The sequence below is a fragment of the Pistacia vera genome, unplaced genomic scaffold, assembly GCF_008641045.1.
Source record: "Pistacia vera cultivar Batoury unplaced genomic scaffold, PisVer_v2 Contig169, whole genome shotgun sequence".
In the NCBI taxonomy this organism is placed as follows: Eukaryota; Viridiplantae; Streptophyta; class Magnoliopsida; order Sapindales; family Anacardiaceae; genus Pistacia; species Pistacia vera.
In genome coordinates, this window is record NW_022195779.1 from 888,422 (window position 1) to 906,866 (window position 18,445).

The 18,445-nt window shown below is 36.7% G+C and overlaps 1 pseudogene; it reads left to right on the forward strand.

Moving 5' to 3' along the window:
- The first annotated feature begins 5,244 nt into the window (after positions 1-5,244).
- LOC116125610 lies at positions 5,245-6,505 on the forward strand (annotated as a pseudogene).
- The last annotated feature ends 11,940 nt before the right edge of the window (positions 6,506-18,445 follow it).

Here is an 18,445-nt window from a genome sequence, read left to right on the forward strand (position 1 = left end):
TGTAGACATTTCAAGGTTTATTTGTATGTTAAGAACTTGGATGATGGTATTGATGATGAAAAACTGAGGAATTGTTCACAGAGTTTGGCACAATCTTCCTGCAAGGTTTGTGACTATGTTTTTTGTATTTATATTTTTTTAAATCAGTACACTTATCCATTTCCGTTCCCTGGTGGTATGCAATAAATTTTTACATCTCTATCTTATATGTTATGCTGATCCAAGTGGAATCAGTAAAGGCTCTGGATTTGTGGCATTTACAAACTCCTGAGAAGCTCTCGCGGTAAGTCTGAATTATTTATATGTAATTATTGTCTGAGCAAAACTTTATATCCATTTTCATTATTTGCCAACAGCTGGCAGAGATGAATGGTAAATGGTTGTTAGCAGCCACTTTATGTTGCACTTGCACAGAGGAAAGAAGAGAGAAGAGCAAGGCTTCAGTTCTTTAGTATTCTCCATTTTTTAGCTTTAAGAGAGAGTCTCTGTACAATATGAATTCTGCTTTGATACAGTTTAAACCTGTGCTTTTTGTTTAGAATCAAGCCTTCTGTTTTCGATATAAGTGTTCTTTTGTACAATTTCTGTTTGTGGTAGGAGTTTTTCTTTTGTTGTGTAATACTGCAGCATAATTTAAGCTGATTTTGCTGCCAATTCATTTTAGGTTTATTGGGTGCTGTTGAAATTGGTACTTGGTTTAATCAAAATTAATATAGTTTTAATCAATTACATTTTAAAATTGTTTATTTGTGTATTTTACGATGTAGTTTATGTGAAATTGTAGCCACAATAGTTTTTATACCACTTTATTATGTGGTATATGTCTTGTACAGAATGTTTGATTGCTTCTGTATAAGCATTCCTGGTTTTTGGTCATGTAGTTTGCAATAATTTTTCCATTTTGTATTTCTTTTTGGCAGGTTCAATTTTCACAAATGAGACCAGTTGCTATGGCCCCCCTGTTGCACCTCGTATGCCAATGTACCCTCCTGGTGCCCCAGGCCTTGGCCAACATTTTTATATGGCCAAGGACCACCAGCCATGATGCCTCCACAGGTATTCGACCTGTCTATCATTTAGCCAATCTGACTACCATACTCATAATTACTGTTGACTTTTTTGCCTTATTGAACATAAGAAATATATGGCACTATTCTAAAGTTTTTGCTTCTCCCATGAATCTATTGCACTGTGTGGGGAATTAGTTGTATGATATGAATCTTTGCCCTAGAGCCGTAGTTTCCATATTTTACCTGTTTCTTTACTTTTCATCTTTTTTGTCTTTTCTGATACAGCATTGTTGAGTCACCTCGTTTCTGTTATTGGTATATGATCTACTTGCCCAACCGTAAATGGTTGGAAGATGATTCTATTCTATGCTCTCCCTTTTTCTATTTATGTCTTCTAATTTATCAGTTGTGCCTTACACGGACAATCTGCCAATGTATTCGTTGTTCTTTTCAAAAACATTTCCCCTTCACATGCTGTCGGTAACTCCCCAAACATTATTCTATGATGTTGAAGCTGGAGGACAAATAATTGTCTAATAATAATAAGGCACATATGGTTCTTATCTTATGGCCGTTGTTTCAGGAAGACGTGTTGGAAAGAAAAATAACCCTCTAAACCTTCCCTTGTAGCTCAGCTATTTCTAATGCCAAACTGACCTGCGGATCAAGTGGTTTTGATGATTTCCTTAAAACGCCTTTTGAGGTGTATCAGACCCTTGCAAAAGTTTGATGCAATAACTCATTATTTCTAGTTCCATATGCTGTCTTCTTTTTTCAAGTGAATCAAACTCTGTTGTGAATCTAATTTATGGGCTTTATGGTAAATCTGGCATTTCTCTCATGCCAATCTATTGGTCTGTTGAAGAATTAAATAAATTTAAATGATCATTGGTCAATGTTAGGGATTGATTATTTATTCTATATGGTTGAATTATTTTAGTATCAGGGTTACAGCACCTTGTAGTTAGATTGGCTAATATGTTTTTTTTTTTTTTTTTTTTTTTTTTCCTTTTCGTTTTTACATTCTTGTCTCTATGCTAGACATTTTTATCCTAAATGTTCCATTTTAGGCTGGATTTGTTATCAGCAGCAACTTGTTCCTGGAATGAGGCCTGGTGGGGCTCCAATGCCAAATTTCTTTGTTCCAGTGGTTCAGCAGGGTCAGCAGGCCAGCGACTGGAGGGCGACGTGGGGTCGGTCCTGTGCAACAGCCCCAGCAGCCACTACCTGTGATGCAGCAGCAGGTCTGTTTAAGTTCTTTTTCTGGATTTTTATTTTTAGTGATTTGTAGTTTGCATCAGTTTTTCAAATATATTTGCTTGTTCCAGATGCTTCCTAAGGACTATGTATCGATACCCACCTGGCCGTAAATGCCAGAAGTTCCAATGCCTGGTGTTGCTGGAGGTATGCTTCCTGTTCCATATGACATGGGTGGGGCATGCCGCTGCGAGATCCGCTGCTGGACAACCTATGCCAATTACAGCATTGTCACTGCCCTTGCAATGCATCACCAGAGCAGCAGAGAACGGTAAGCTGATGTTTATATATTTTTATACTTTTTACATCTGTGCTCTTTGTTACACTACTTTGATTGGGGGTGAGATTTTTATAACATTGTTGGTTTATGGACAGTTGCTGGGTGAAAGCTTATACCCTCTGTGGAACAGCTGGAAAGGGATGCGGCAGCTAAGGTTACAGGTATGCTTCTGGAGATGGACCAGACTGAGTTTGCATCTTCTTGAGTCACCGAGGCATTGAAGGCGAAAGTAGCAAGGCCATGGACGTACTGAGGATGTTTGCTGCACAGCAGGGCTAACAGCCATCGAGATCAACTGGCCTCTTTGTCATTGAATGATAACTTTTTTCTTAAGTTTTTTGGTGTGATTGAACTAAGTCCGGTTTTTGGTACTTTTAGTAGGCTTATACATTTGAACTCAGCTATGTTCTGTTTTTGTCATGTAGAATTCGTAGTTTGCTGAGACTTTACATGCTGCCATGTTGACTGGTTTGCATTATCTTAATCTATTGGTACTTATGTTTTTGGTTATTTATTATGGTATTATTGCTTTTTTTTTTTTTTTCGAATGGACCTTCAAGATACCCTATTAAACTCATTGTTTTAAAAACCCGGACCGGAGGTAAACTGTTTTATGGTCGGGTCACAGTTCAATCGGTTAGATCGCTGATTGAATCGGTGACATCATCTATATCTGATGATGTCAGCATATTTTAAAACACTTTTTTTTTAGATTTCTATAATGTACAAGGTTTTACTATAAAATAAATAGCACCACCCTTAAAAAAATGTAAAAGCACTTTACATTAACATCATCATTGATTTTGCTTCTAATACATCAGTGGTATTTTAGTATATACATTAACATCATCTAGGCAGTTCAACTGATGTAAATCCCTATATTACCATCCAGAGCATTCGAAAATCCATCAAATTACATAGCATAAGTTACTCGGATGATATATTAGAAACATAAAAGATGAGCAAACTGAAGAGTTCATAACCCAAAACATTAAAGAAACAAAAACAGAGGTAGCTTTTAGTATCAGAAGCTTCAAATTAGTCCCAGATAAATCAGAAGCCTCACTGCATGAGTATATTAACCACTCTTATTGGCCAAGAAACACTGGTTAAAACATTGCGGCATTCCATTGAGGCCTTCACAGCTTCAGACCCTACAATAGGAGATCAATTAATATATCACTAACTATAACACATCAAACTTCAACCGTCTTAATCCCTAAGAATCCTTCCATCATCATCTCCTCCATTTCTCTTCAATATAAAACACATCAAACTTTCCCATGCATGCTGAATGAACCCCCACATCGATATGTAAATTTAACAAAATGTTTTTCAAATGTTTGATAGCAGGAGATGGGAAAATAACAAAAATGATATGACACATTAACCTGTCAATCCAACAAATCAATCCAACACAAACAAGATTCAAAGAAATCAAAACCAAGAATAACACACTCAATCTGCCGAACAGAGCAATGCTTTAAACCCAAGCCTAATCACTCAAACTCCTATAACCTACAAGAAATCAGAGACCTATCCTAGCCTCAGAATGAAACGCAACCCTCTCACAAATCTCCCAGATTACAACGAGAAACCCCCACAAAAACCCCAAATCAATTGCTCATTCAACACAAAAGCACCCTAACAATTTCAGACTAAAAACGCGATAGCTGTACACCTTCTAGCTATGGTTGCCTTTAATGAAAAGTTAAAGGTGTTACTTAATTTAAACTCCGTATCCGAACCTGATTTCAAGTTCTATCAACTATTAAAGTTTGTATCTATGTCTAATTGATGTGACAACATTTTAACATTTATTTGAAACTTAGATATTGACAAGAAATTTATTTGACAACATTTCTTTGGTAACATGTTTTTGAGAAAATGATAGAATAAGGAAATTAATTTCATAATTCTGCTCTATGTATTGGAATATCTTGGGATTTCAACTGGGTCACAGCTATGGTTAAGTGTAATTGGTCTTTGAATTCTTCGCCAACAACTACTTTTGACCATTTCACCACTCTCGGTTGGTGAATTTCTTAATAATTTTGAGACTGTTAGATTTAATCCTCCACCTGCCAATAAAATATTTCTAATTTTCTATTAAACAAGAAGACATAAATTAATAATTCCTTTGATTATTTCAAGTTCCACTCCGGGGATTAGGCGATAAGTCACAATCAAGAGAGGGAATAAATTTTTTTTATTGTTAAATAGTGAAGTTTCCAAGAAATAAGTGAATAAAAACACAGAATTTGTCTGTCTTTTAAGGGCGGCCCGGCACCTGTTACTCCTTGGTAACAAAGAAACCAACTGAAATTGCATGCCGGCTACTTTTCAAATTCAGAGTATACACCTATCGAAGCTATGATCAATTCAAGTGTTCTATATACTCTATCCTTGATTAAGGTTCTATCTAATATCTACCCTCCTTACCCCAGTAGAATGATGAATAAAATATTAACAAAAAGAAAACAAATTACGGGAATGGTATTAACAACAAATAAAATAAATGAAGACTAGACGAGGTCAACCATGACTTGCTGTTATATATACACCAAAGCAGGAGGGACAATTTAGAAAGCAAAGAGCCCTTAGGTTGTTGAGCAGGCGAAAAACTCTGCAAAATGGATCTCATTACTGTTAACACATTTCAGAATGCTTTGTCAAACACAATATGTTTCAGAAGACATGAAGGAGCCTTGTTATTTGACACCATGGGATCTTGCCATGATCTCTGTTCAGTATATCCAGAAGGTCTTCTCTTCACCAAACCACCAAAGCATACGCTCAGAAAATTTTATCAGACTCCCTTTGATAGCTTAAGCCACCCTTTTTCTGTCACCCTCGTTCATTACTACCCTCTTGCTGGCCGATTTAAGACAGTAACTACCCAAAACCCACCTTCTTATGTGGTCTTTGTAGACTGCATGACAGCCCCGGAGCTAATTTATTCACGCATCTTTAGACTGTCAATCTCTGACATCCTTTCACCCACTTATGTACCAGTGGTGGTTCAATCATTCTTTGACCATGATAGAGCTTCAACCATGATGGTCACACCACATCTTTGCTATCAATTCAAGTACAAGAAATGGTGGATGGCATCTTATATGTTGTTCCATGAACCATAGCTTAGGTGATAACCTCTTTCTGGAATTTCTTCAACGCATGGTCTGAGATCTTTCAAGGACAAGGCAATTAGTAAGTCTCCCTCAATTTACCCATAATCAGCGCTGGTTTCCAGATGGTCATGATCCAATTATCAACCTCCCATACACTCTCATCATGATGGTTCATCAGCAGATTCGAATCCCCACAACTTCTAGAGAGAGTTTTTCACTTTTCATTAGAATCAATAGCTAAAATCAAAGCTAGGGCCAATGCCGAGGCAAAAACCAAAAAGATCTCTTCCTATCAATCCTATCTGCACTTATGTGAGGTCCATAACTCGGACACGAAATCTACCACACGAGCAAACAACCAGCTGCAGGTTAGCCGCCAATAACAGATCAAGACTGGAACCACCATTGTCGGAGTATTACTTGGAAATTCAATTCAAGCACTGAAGGGGTTACGACGGCTGGTGAGCTGCTTGAACATGATCTTGATGGGCACTTGGAAGTTGCACGAGGCGGTGGTTAGCCACAGTGATAAAGCGAACGTGAGTGGCTTGAAGCATGGAGGCAGTGTCCGTTCATATACCAGTGGACAGGTTCTTCGATCCATATAGCAAAGGATGGGGAGTTCACCTAGGTTCAACAAGTACGTTCTGAGTTTGGGATGGGTAAAGCAGTGGCACTTCGCAGTGGCTATGCGCACAAGTTTGATGGGAAAGTTTCGGCATATCCGGGGCATGAGGAGGCGGAAGCATTGATTTGGAGGTATGTCTTCCATCAAATTCATGAGAGCTCTTGAAGCTGATCAAGAATTCATGGAAGCTACTTCTTGATCCAATCAGTTAAAATTACTTTCCCTTCATGGTGGTGATCAATTTCATTTTACCTTAGTTTTGAATAAGAAATACAACAATAATATTGTTGAATGTTGAGTGCCATTGAAACAAGCGTTTAGTTTTCATATCCGTTGTCAATCTTCGTATATTATTCAAATTAAATAGAAAGCAGACCACGCATCCATGTCTTCGACGTCATTTGAGAAACCAAAATAGCTTGCAAAATAATGTACATTACAAAGTCACTCCTTAATTCCCTTTATTCCTTTGTTAGAACCAGATGCACCCTGCGCAACGAGAGCGTCTTCATTATAAGTTGAGCAAGGAATTTGTTTTCTACTATTGCAACAATTGCAATCTACCACATATCTTTCTTCATGTCACAGCAGAAAATGCTTTTATTGATATTTTATTCTTCATTTTTTGTATTGAAACTTAGACATATTAAAACTGTATTTTAGCTCAAACTTGTGACACAAATTCTATAATTATGGTAATCAATGACTTAAATATTGTTTAGTTGTGTTATGCCTGGAAAACAAGGGCTGACGTGGAAAGTCACGTGATGAAGCGTGACCTGCTCCTGTCAAACGGTAAGCGCGCGACAGGCCTGCCAAACGCCATGGAGCCCCCACGTGTCCTTCTCTGCTCCAAATCACGTAAAATCAGTTGGGGAAGTGGGCAATGGGACTAAAGCCGGATTATGTCCTGACATTCACACCAACCCAAGGATTTAATGATGATTACATGCATTCAACTTGATATAAAGAGGAACACCTTCATTAGAGGGATTCGGCCATTTTACACTGAAACTCTCTCTCAAACTTTGTATTTACTTTTCCCAATCATTTGTATGTTAGTCCGCTTTTGCGACCTGACCCACATATTTACAAATCAGTGGACGTAGGATTTGTTCCTTAGCATCCAACCACTTTAAAAGCTCTCATTGCATTTATTTCGTATTCTCTATCCCACGTGTGTTTCTTGACCAATCAACGTTGCGCACGTGTCGATTAGTTGGTGTTAGAATCAAGCATCAACAGTTGATATTAAAAAGGCCCTACAACTCGTACCAATATTACTTGACATAATCTTCTTTACAATCCAGATTTTGCTTAATAGGACTCTTCCAAAAAAACCCAGAATTTAGTTTAAATGGATCAGAGCTAAGAATTTTTGTTACAAACTTGACTTGCTGCCTTTGTGCAAGATGCCTTGTAATCATTTTGTTGATTCATGCTTAAGAGAGATGGGTTCATTTAGTGTCTAAAATAAGGATCAATTGGCTGCATTTGTAGCAAGATGTGTTTAGCCCAAATGGTCAAGTTCATTGCTGGGAGAAAACATGCATTTCAGCTAAAAGTCTTCATTTGAGTTTATTTACTCTTGCCACGCCTTTGTGGCTGGATGTTTAGTTGGTTTATATTGAGTTATTAAGTTCATTGCTTGGACCAATTGTGGCTGCCTGGATTTTTGAAGTCGTGTAGAAATTGGTTGTTGAATATAGTTTTTTCTGTTTTTGAAAAACTTGCTTTTTTATAATAAATATTTGTCTCCTTGAGTTTACTTACCCTTGGTTTGCCAGTGCGGCAAGGATCCTGTTGGTTTTTAACCATTGTTTCATTCTTTGCTTAAGAGGAATGGGTGCTACATGGTGGCAACATTTGGATTTTTGAAGTTTTGTAGTAGGAAATTAGTTGCATACAGTTGGATTGGTTATTGAAAAATCTGCTTATTGCATAATTAAGAATTGTACCCTTTCCCTTTTTGGAGGATGCTTGGTCAATTTATAACATTTGTTTGATTCATTGCTTAGATAGCAAGGACTATTTATTGTCCAAAAAGTAAGATCGGCTGGTTGGCGAAAAATGTGAGAGAACAAAGGAAGCAACAAATGTCACAGAAAATTACAGAAATTTGTGAAAACTTTGCTGTGTAATTAAATATTAGTCTCCTGATTTTTAAAAGACACACACTGACACATATCCTTTTGATATGAATTTATTTACCCTTGGCTTGGCTTTTTTGCCAGATACTTGGCTGGTTGTAACAGGTGTCCGTTCTGTGTCATTGTGAAGACATGATTTACCCTTTGGTTTGCCTTATGGCCAGACATTGCCTTTTAAATTTTGAATTTATTTTAACTTTGGCAAGATGTTTTGAGTAGTTTATGACCGATGGTCAGCTTCATTGTTGTATAAGACATGCAGTGTTCCCTTAATCTAAGATTTTGAGTTTTTTTCCTCTCGGCTTGCCTTTGTGGCAACAGTTTGTTGGGGCTATTTGATGTCCAAAGGTGACCAGATTGGGTGCTCAGTCTTGTACGCCAATGAGTTGAAAATACTTTCTTTTGGTTGGGATAAAAGTAAGTATTCGTTGAACCACTAAGTTTTTCAGAAGAAATGAAGCGCCTTATTATTTGACACCATGGGATCTTTCATCTTTCCGTTCTGTCTTTACAAAACCAGTGACCAGAAGCACAGATAATCAAGAAGACTTTAAGATGATTCTGCTGGATAAGCTATACCTCCATAGGTTGTTCAATGAACCATAGCTCGTTGATGGAACCGCTTTTTTGAATTTCTTAAATGCATAGTATAAGAGCTTTCAAGCACAAGGAAATTAATTAATCAACCTTCCGTTCTCCACGTCACTGCAGAATTGCAGAATCCATTAAAATCAAATCCAAGGCAAATGTAGAGGCCACACTACCAAAATTTCCTTATTCCAGTCCTTGTTCACATTTGTCTCCTCACGCAATTCTCACATGATCAACAAGCAGATCATACGTATGACCGTCAATGACATACCATTGAAACTGGAAACACCATAGTCTCCGTTACTGTTCAATTTGTGGAGGGGTAGTTGAATCAGGCCCCTGTTAACATACCGAAAAGGTGGTACGAAAATCGCTTGAGGAACGGTGCAGTCTTCCTCTATATACCCGCTGTGTAGTTGCTTTGTTCATATAGTTTACTACATTACAGAGGATTTTGGTTCGTTTTCTTTTATTTTCCTTTGTGAGTTCGAGTTGTTTTCTTTAGAAAAAGATTATTAAAATGAGAATATAATCAGTTAATTAGCAACAAAGTTGATAGTAATATGCAGCATAATGAATGCCTCTTCATGCCATCACTCTCAAGTCTCAACTAGTCCTCCGGTAAATATATGCTACTGACGATATTGATGCTAGTGACGATATCGATCGTGACCTGGTACGAGCTGGAGCTTCTAACATGATGAATGTGCTAACTATCGATATGATGTCGGAAATGAGACCGATTTTATATCACCCTTCAATTCGAATTAGCAAAAGCAATGTCTCCTTGCATAATTGGATTCCAACATTCATGTCTGATGTGAATGATTTGAATTACTTATCCCTCGGTCTATTAGTGAACTGTCTCTCCAGGATTGTGAAGATGTTCTACTAAAATTTCTTGTTATTACTCGACTCATATTCCCCAAAAGTGGATCCTACTCTATAGCCCTGAATAAATTAAATACATGCATTAAGATAGAAGACTTCTTATCCACAAACGAAACACTTTTTCACTTTTTCAATACTAGGGGTTTCACTTGGAAAAGAAATGTTCCATACTAATGGATTCGGGTCCCTAACCATAGGTTCCAGTGCACGAGTCTTGTAGCACTTACCAATGAGTCCTATCGATTAGTATTACACAGAGAAATCAATTATAGACACTATACATTCGATCCGCTCTTCATAGACACACTTGGGATTTGCGATCGCATCAGATCGGTTCAGGATCTGGGATTTGAGATATTGGTAGGGGAGTACCTAGTCATTCAATGCTAGGCATAATGAGTATAAGGACCTACAAAATGCTCTTTTGTCTTATGACCCTTGATTCGTTAATCAGGATGATAGAGACTCTATTTAACTTATGTTGATCTAGGCCAGAAGCAACCTACGTTAAGATAACCTTTCTTTAAAAGACTTTGGTAATGCTCCTATATCATAATCCACCGATGACAGGATAAACCTTAATACTACTTTTATTATCATTAAGAGAATTGAATTTAAATCTCTTGATAATATTCTAAGGTCTCTATCGTATCATTTGATCATGACGATGGGTGGTTACCTATATTATATTTTGATAAGATTTAATTTTGATCTAATTTTTGTAGTATTCATTTATCGGAGAAAGAAAGTCTCTAATCTGCAAGTAGCTACACTTGAATTCTAGGCCGTCTTGAGTGTTGACTGTGACTAGCAGGTTTCAAATTAAAATAAGGAATCTGAAATAACTTTTCGAATAGGCTAAAGGCCCAGGTTCATAGTTTACTGGACCCTAAAGTCAAAGATCTAACACAATTCAAACCTTTGCTCCCCATTTCCTAACTTTTCACTATCCTTTTTCCTCGCTTGTGACTGTATGTTTGACACGTGTAAGACAATGACAATTAAGCCAAATAATTTTAAGGAAAATCTTTTCTAAAATAGCATAAAAATTTGAGAAATTATAAAATGACCCCAAATTGTAGGAGGAATTGGTAACTAGCTGAGGTTGGGAAATATCTCAAAGATCAGCTCAAATCCAAATACCCAATTTTTGAGACAAATTGCCCCTCCATATATAAACTTCAAACACCCAATTGAACAACCTACCCCTAACCCTTCACTCTCCAAATTTTCTTCGTTGTAAGGTTAATATTTGACTCTTTTCCTAAACTTAAAAAGTTTGTTGTTTTGAATTATCCAAAACTTCATGAGAGGACTTTATGAGATTTCTTTAGGTCACGTTTTTGATATTCTTTTCAAAATATATTAGATGATGGAAATTATGACATTATTCCCCCTTGCCTTCAAAATGCTAACTGTGTTATAGTGTATCTTGTTGTGTCAAGGAAATTTCATAGATAATTCTGCCAAGATTTATATGCAGTATACCAAATTATATATATTCTCAATCATGGTTAAATGGTTTGCTTCTAATTGAGTAGCCCTAATTACATAACATAAATCATTGTAAAAATGTGAAGGTACTTCAAATTTAATAGACATAAGAACACAATTCTTCAAAAATGAAAATTAATAATAAATAACATCAAGCTTTCCAATGACAGACAATGGAAAACCGGTTGATGCTCAATGATTTCAAATTGTGCTGGGGTAAATTTTTTCTGATCTTCTCAAAAGGAGATAACCTAACAGTTTCGAAACCACCGCAACGATCAACGAGAGACACCAAATTATCTTCCCTGAAAATTTTCAAATAAAATGATCATTAAATAATGGTAAACCTCAACATACGCATGTTATCATGTAACATTCAAAAATTAAGAAAAATAAAAAAACAAGTAAAATGAAATGAGAAACATAACACTATAAACTATGATACTGAGAAATTGCCCCATACCAACCGATATGGCTACCGGTGCGGTTGGTATGTATCAATTTTAGAAATGCCCGAAACCACCGATAGGGGTTATCGATGATGTCGTGCAATCAAGCGCTCTGTAAAGCGTACGATAACACCCTATCGGTCGGTTTCCATATTCACAAACAAACCCACAGAATTCAACGGATAACCTATCCTCATCATTGTTGTGCTTTTTTTTACCGTCAAGACAAATCGAGCCATCATGCCACAATCGCCGATTAACACCATCACTGGAACCATTCAAATCAACCCATCCGAAACCCAAATACCCAAGTTTAAATAAATCTTACTAAAATTCACTGATCTGAAACCCAACCACTATATTGCAAATGAATGTAACGAAAGTGAAGTCGTGAAATCCAAAACCATTACCTTCCAATCGGCTAAGTCATACTGTCACTTGTTTCGCAAGAAAAGGAACTCGACGCCCACCACTCTCTCCGAAACCGAATCATGCCTTATATGCTAATTCAACTGGTAAATCGATCGATCAATTTGCTCACTTTCTCAAGTGATTTTGATGTGCAAAAATGGGTGTGCAGGAACAAACAGTTCCACAAAGAGAGTTTCAAAGAAGTGCATATTGGTTTTATATATGCAGGGGTATTAGTGTCTTTCAAAACTTCGAGACTTAGGGAAAATATGGTTGGGTTACCCCTTCAGATTCAGAACTTTCTACCCTTGGGCTAATTTCAATTTCCCAATTTGGGTCATTTTTATTTTTAAGCCGTCAAAATGGATTACTCTATCAGTCCAATAAACCTCCACCTCATTAATAAGCAACCGTTTTCCACTTCAAGGACGATGAACAATAAGGAAAACATACACCTTAGTAAGACAGTATCACTTACAGAAAGAAACTTCATGAGCACGCATCTTGGTCACCTAGCTTAAAACCTGAAGAAAATTTCCCATTCTGGCTGTTGTTGTTGTTACCATAACTGCGCACAACGTTCCAATGGGAGATACCACCACCAACAGCAACACACGATAACAGCGCAAACGATGTCACTTCCACTTCCTTCTGGTTTCCAGTTCTACCCTTCCGATGAACAGCTTCTCTGTTATTACCTCACACAAAAACGCAAACGCGGATGAAACCGGTAATCCATTCGGTTATGATTTGATAAAAGAACTAGATTTGCATGAGTACCAACCGCACGAGTTACCGGAGAAGGCGTGTTATACGTACGGTGACAGAGGAAGGAGAGGCACTGGTACTGTTACTGAAAGTTAGGTGTAGAAATGGAGAAAAAGTTGGAGGGCAAATAATGGATATTGAAGAAAGAAAGGGAGAGTTAGAGAAGTAGTGAAGAGTAACAATAGAGGAGGAAATTTTTTGGGGAGCAGAACGAGATTTGATTTTATTTGGGGGATTCTTTAGATACTGCCGTGAGGACTAATTGGGTCATGCATGAGTATGCACTTGTTCACCATGTCAGGTATTTATTTGGATTGTTGAGATTAGTGAATTCAAGTTCTGTTTTCAGAGTTTCAATTTATATGATCAGATGAAGTTTTGTTATGTTTGGCGGACTGCTTGTGTTATTGCGTGAATGTGGAACTTACTGTTACGGACATGTGAAGTGAAATGTTAGTGATTTTTAGTATTTGTTTGAGCTAAAAGTGATTTATCAAATGCTTGAAAAAAGAGGTTTGTGTTATAATAAGGAAATATGAAATACTAGTTGCAATTATTTCATTGTTGTCAGGATTTTAGATGATTACTATGATTTATCTGGGATTCTGCTGCTTAATTTTTAGTTTTACGTTAGAATTATTGAATTTTCTGTCAGCCACTCTCAGCAATGTGTTGTATGTTTCAGTAATTGGGAAGTTTTAATGGCAGATATTCTGTATATAGCCTTGTCAAGCAGATTGAAGTATTAGTTGAAACAAAAACTCTGCCTCTTACTATCTTCACTTTTATGAAGAATGTATAGCTGAAAGTGGAAACTCTTGTACTAAGCTATGGTTTAGCCCTATTTTTAACCTCAATTAGTAAAAGCAATATCCAAGCTTCCCTTCTCTCATATTCTACTTATTGCATTACCATTTTGTGACCTCTAAAAAGTTTGGCAATGGTTGGAGACTGGCAGTAATTGTACTTGCTTGACACAGCATCTGGCCAATGATTATTTATCCTCCCATTTAGTTGGGAAATTGAGCTAGGTTTACATTTTTATTATCTTTATTCAGAACATAATGACCAACCTAATTTTGTGTGTCTTATACCAATCGTCTGATTTGTGTTACCTTTTAGTTGATTTTCATTTGTTGCTGCTGGGAACCTAATATTTCCACCTGCCTGCAGACCTCTTTTGTCCTCTGCCGAGTATTTCTTAAATCTCAGGTGGAATAGCTTATCAGAGATTGGTTTAAGTTCTGTTGCAGAAGAAAGTGTTTCTGCTGTACGTCACATTGGTGTTCAGCATGATGATTTCTTACACCTGACATTGTCGAAGCTAAAGAGCAAGATGACAACGCTGTTGACAGGAAAAAAGATACACCAGAAAAACAAATGAAATTGGTTAGTCGCTAGATAATCGTGCCAGCTCTAGGCCTGTTTCTCTTACCCACATTCAATTTCCAGCAGGCATCCCACCCAACGAGCAGGTAACTTCAAATCTTTTCCCTATTTGTTTAAAATGTACCATTTTTTCCGTTATGTCTTGTGTTTAGTTTTTGGCACCAAGAATAATGGCTTTCACAGTTACACATTCCCTTTCACAATGATAGTTGCATTTTGTAATTTAGTGCTTTATGTTGTGTTCGTGTGAGGCATATGAACCAAACCACAGGAAGTTTTGTACATCTGTTGCTGTTTCAGCATGTTGATAGTGGAGAGAATAAATTTTGGAGCAATTTCTAGGCAATAAACACCATTATTTTGGCTGCTATGGGTTACATGTATCTGTTTTGCTGACAGCTAATAGCAACTTGCTATTGCAAGCAAATTCTTGTGAAAGAAGTTGATGAAATTTATTAAATGCACTGGTATAATTGTGCCATACTACAATCTTGCCACTGAGGTTAGCATTTGCTGTCCTTTGGAAGCTTTTTACCCCATTGGTTTCTCGTTTTATTCTACTTAAAAAAAGGTTCAAACTCTCGTGACTTTTTAGCTATCGTAAAGGAGCACCCACATATTTTAGTGGTTTTTTGGGTTATCCACTTTCTTAACCGTCAAATAATACACTGTGCATGTGTGAATAATAACCAGTTTCTAAACATTTATATATGAATCATGCACATTCTTTAAAATATTCTATGTGCTATGCTGCCATGCAGGTTGGTTCATCTGGGTTTGGTAGTGGTGGTATGTTGTTGATGCTGTGCAGCCCAGCAATTCATCAATTCTGGAGGAAGATTTCATAGAGTTGGATGATCTTGTGCATTGATTGTCCTGATAACTTTGAAGTATGTGTGGATACTAATCAAGATACGTGAATTAGTTACTGTTGATACAATGCAAAATGTGATGAATTAAGTTACTGTTGATACAATGGAAATGAGGTGAACTATGTTAATGTTGTTACAATGGAAATGAGGTGAACTATGTTACGGTTGATACAATGGAATGGTGAACTGTTCTGTTGAACATGAAATGAGGTGACTATTTACTGTTATACAATGGAATGAGGTGAATTAAGTTACGTTATATAAGGATCTGAGATAGGATTTAACTTCCAGCAAAGAAGAGGGTTTTCATGACCCAAGAATTACAGGCAGTTTATCTATTGACGAAAACTTCTGAAACTCTAGATGAAGAAATGACTGGCATTCTTGAAATTGAGAGAGATTTCATAGCGGGACTGCTTTGCCTGTTAAGGTAACTCTCATGTTATGTTGCAATATCTCTTTTGTTATTAATTTTTCTTGTAAATATGAATTCAACTAACAGTTGGCAATTTTTTTATGTCTTGCAGATTGTTCTTATGTCACAGCATTCCCAATTAAAAGGATAAAGAGCTTGATTGATTGGATGATGGCAAGTCGAGAGCAACTTTATGTATCAGCTGCTTCACCCAGCTTGTTCATCTTAAGTTAGTCTGTTTTGATGGTGGAGTTCTTTATCACTTTCGTGGTGGAAAAATCAACTTTTCACCTCGTTACTCTGAGGCTTGCTTTGGAAGGCTTTTATTCCTTACAACTGTTCTGTTTTATGCTTATGAACTTTCGTTGTGCAGAGGTAGATAAAGTTATCTCATATGGATTTTTCTGGAAGGCCACTTACTGCTTTGGCTGATGAAATTATCGTAAGTTATGATTCTAGAAACTTCTGCTGTGGGACATATTCAGATTCTTCAAGTATGGTTCCTTAGTGTTTTATTCCCTTACTCACAGCAGACCTGTTATAATGGAAGTGCTTAAGTTTATTGTATTACATGAGATGGTGACATCATTTATAATTACCTGAACTTGATAATAACTGACTTGTCATGATTTTCTCATAATCTCTGATTGGCGATTGTTTTTTTCGTTTGTTTTTCTTCATTGTTGAACTGTTAAAGTCCCTATATAATGACATAATTGTTGCTTGTAGATTGCCATTACGGGTTCATATGTGTTTTTCGTTAAGTGCACAAAAATAGTAATATTTTAGATTTCCCCTCTGGGATGGAATAGATTCTTGGTTGTCCTCTCAGTTAAGTCACAAAATTTAGTAATATTTTTATTTTCCCATCAGTGATGAATAGATTCTTGGTTGTTCTCTCAGATCCTCTATTATCTCCTAAAGCATCATTTAGGTTGCCAGGAAAATGGAGGAAGAGAAAAACTTAGAAGTCTTATAATTATGCAAAGATTTCATTTTTTGCTTGATTTTCAGCGTCGAGGATGAACTATTAGTTTTTTGGTTGCTGGGTAATGCTGGTTAGTTTATTTCTAACAGGGGTGCGCAAATGGGGAAAAGAATAGAGATCCATTAGGTTACCTGTGATTCTATTTCGGTTTTCCTTCTTGGTATTTTCCATGTCGCTGCAATTAGCTTCTAGCTGTTACACTGGTACTGCAAGAAATTTGCAATATTAATATATTGTCTGTTGGTAAAGAATGGACCTTGATCTATCCAAAAATAGGCTTAGAAATATACAGGGTGGCTTGTTCCTGCGGACTTATTGCAATTTTGGGTTAGAAAATGATTGCTGTGTTAGTATTTGCCAATCACATTATTCTAGAATGTAGATATGTTGAATGCTAGTTAGCGTAGAGTAGTTCAGATTATTAATTATTATTTTTATTTTGTGGGTGGGGGAGGGGGTGAAATTTGGTCACAATGACAACTGTTTTTCCTAACCAATCTCACAATTAGGCCTGCTGTCAGCCTGTCACATTAACTCTTAACTAGTGGACTGAGTGCTCTATCCCTCGTCCTCCTCTCTTTTGAGCTATTATTCATTGACTTGAAGTCACCTTCTACAACAAATTAATTTTATCTGATGGCAGCCAGCAGTCCTTTCATTCAGAATTTAACCATCTTTTTCTTTTTTCTTTCTTTCAATAAATTGGCGTGCAATGTTTTATTTGTTGTAATGAACTAATTAAATGCGGAACATGTTTGACAATGTGTTAAATGTCACAGTATGAGCATTTATTTTATATGCGAGTAATGAGTAATGACCATAATTTGCGGTGCGTTGTGGACGGTTTAATATAAGTTGATAATCTTCTGTTATAGCAAAAATAATCTCCCCTGGCAGAAATAAATAGAAAGTAGGAGGTAGGGTAGTAGCTAAGAGGCAATGTTGATCCCTTCCCTTTGTAGTTGTTCGTTATAAATTGATAATGTGATAATAACACTATTCACACTTTTCTTCTATCTGTGTAGTTTGAAATTGGGTGGAAAGCAAAGTAAGAGTTGGCATGTGCATGATCATTATCATTATCGCACATTCAATCTTCACCTCCTCCTTATACGCTCACACATGCTCGTGTGTGGGTCATCTCAATTACAGACTCAATTTGGGTCATAAGCTTTTGCCATACAAATTAATTCACTCAATCACAATACCAATTCCACCCAACTTTCACTACAGCTATCAAAGCAAAAGATTTTATAGGTTAACCACATAATTGCAAATAACTAATCCCCTTGTTTTCTTTGACTTGTTTAATTTTGCCCCTGCTGTGCTGTGGTATTTATTCTTCTTTGCAAGAAAAAAGTCAAATTAATATTATTCTTTTGTTAGTGTGCGTAAAACTAGAAGCACGAGATGAGGATAGGTTTCGCTGTCTTGTAATGGCTAGTTAGGTTGTTCAACTTTTTTATTTCATTGTCAAAAGCATTGCGAGTTTCTAATATTCTCTTTGGTGGAAGAATCGTCATTCTTCTATCATTAATTTTCTAAGAGTATTACGCAAATCCCATAAGACAATTAGATGTGTTTTCGTGGCCTCAAATAAAATCAAAGGTAATGCAAACGCCTTTGATGAAAAAAGAAAAGGGCATAAATAGACCAAGACACCGAGAATAAGAGGCCCACGATTGAGATATGAACGTAGCAGACGACTAAAAAAAGTTGGG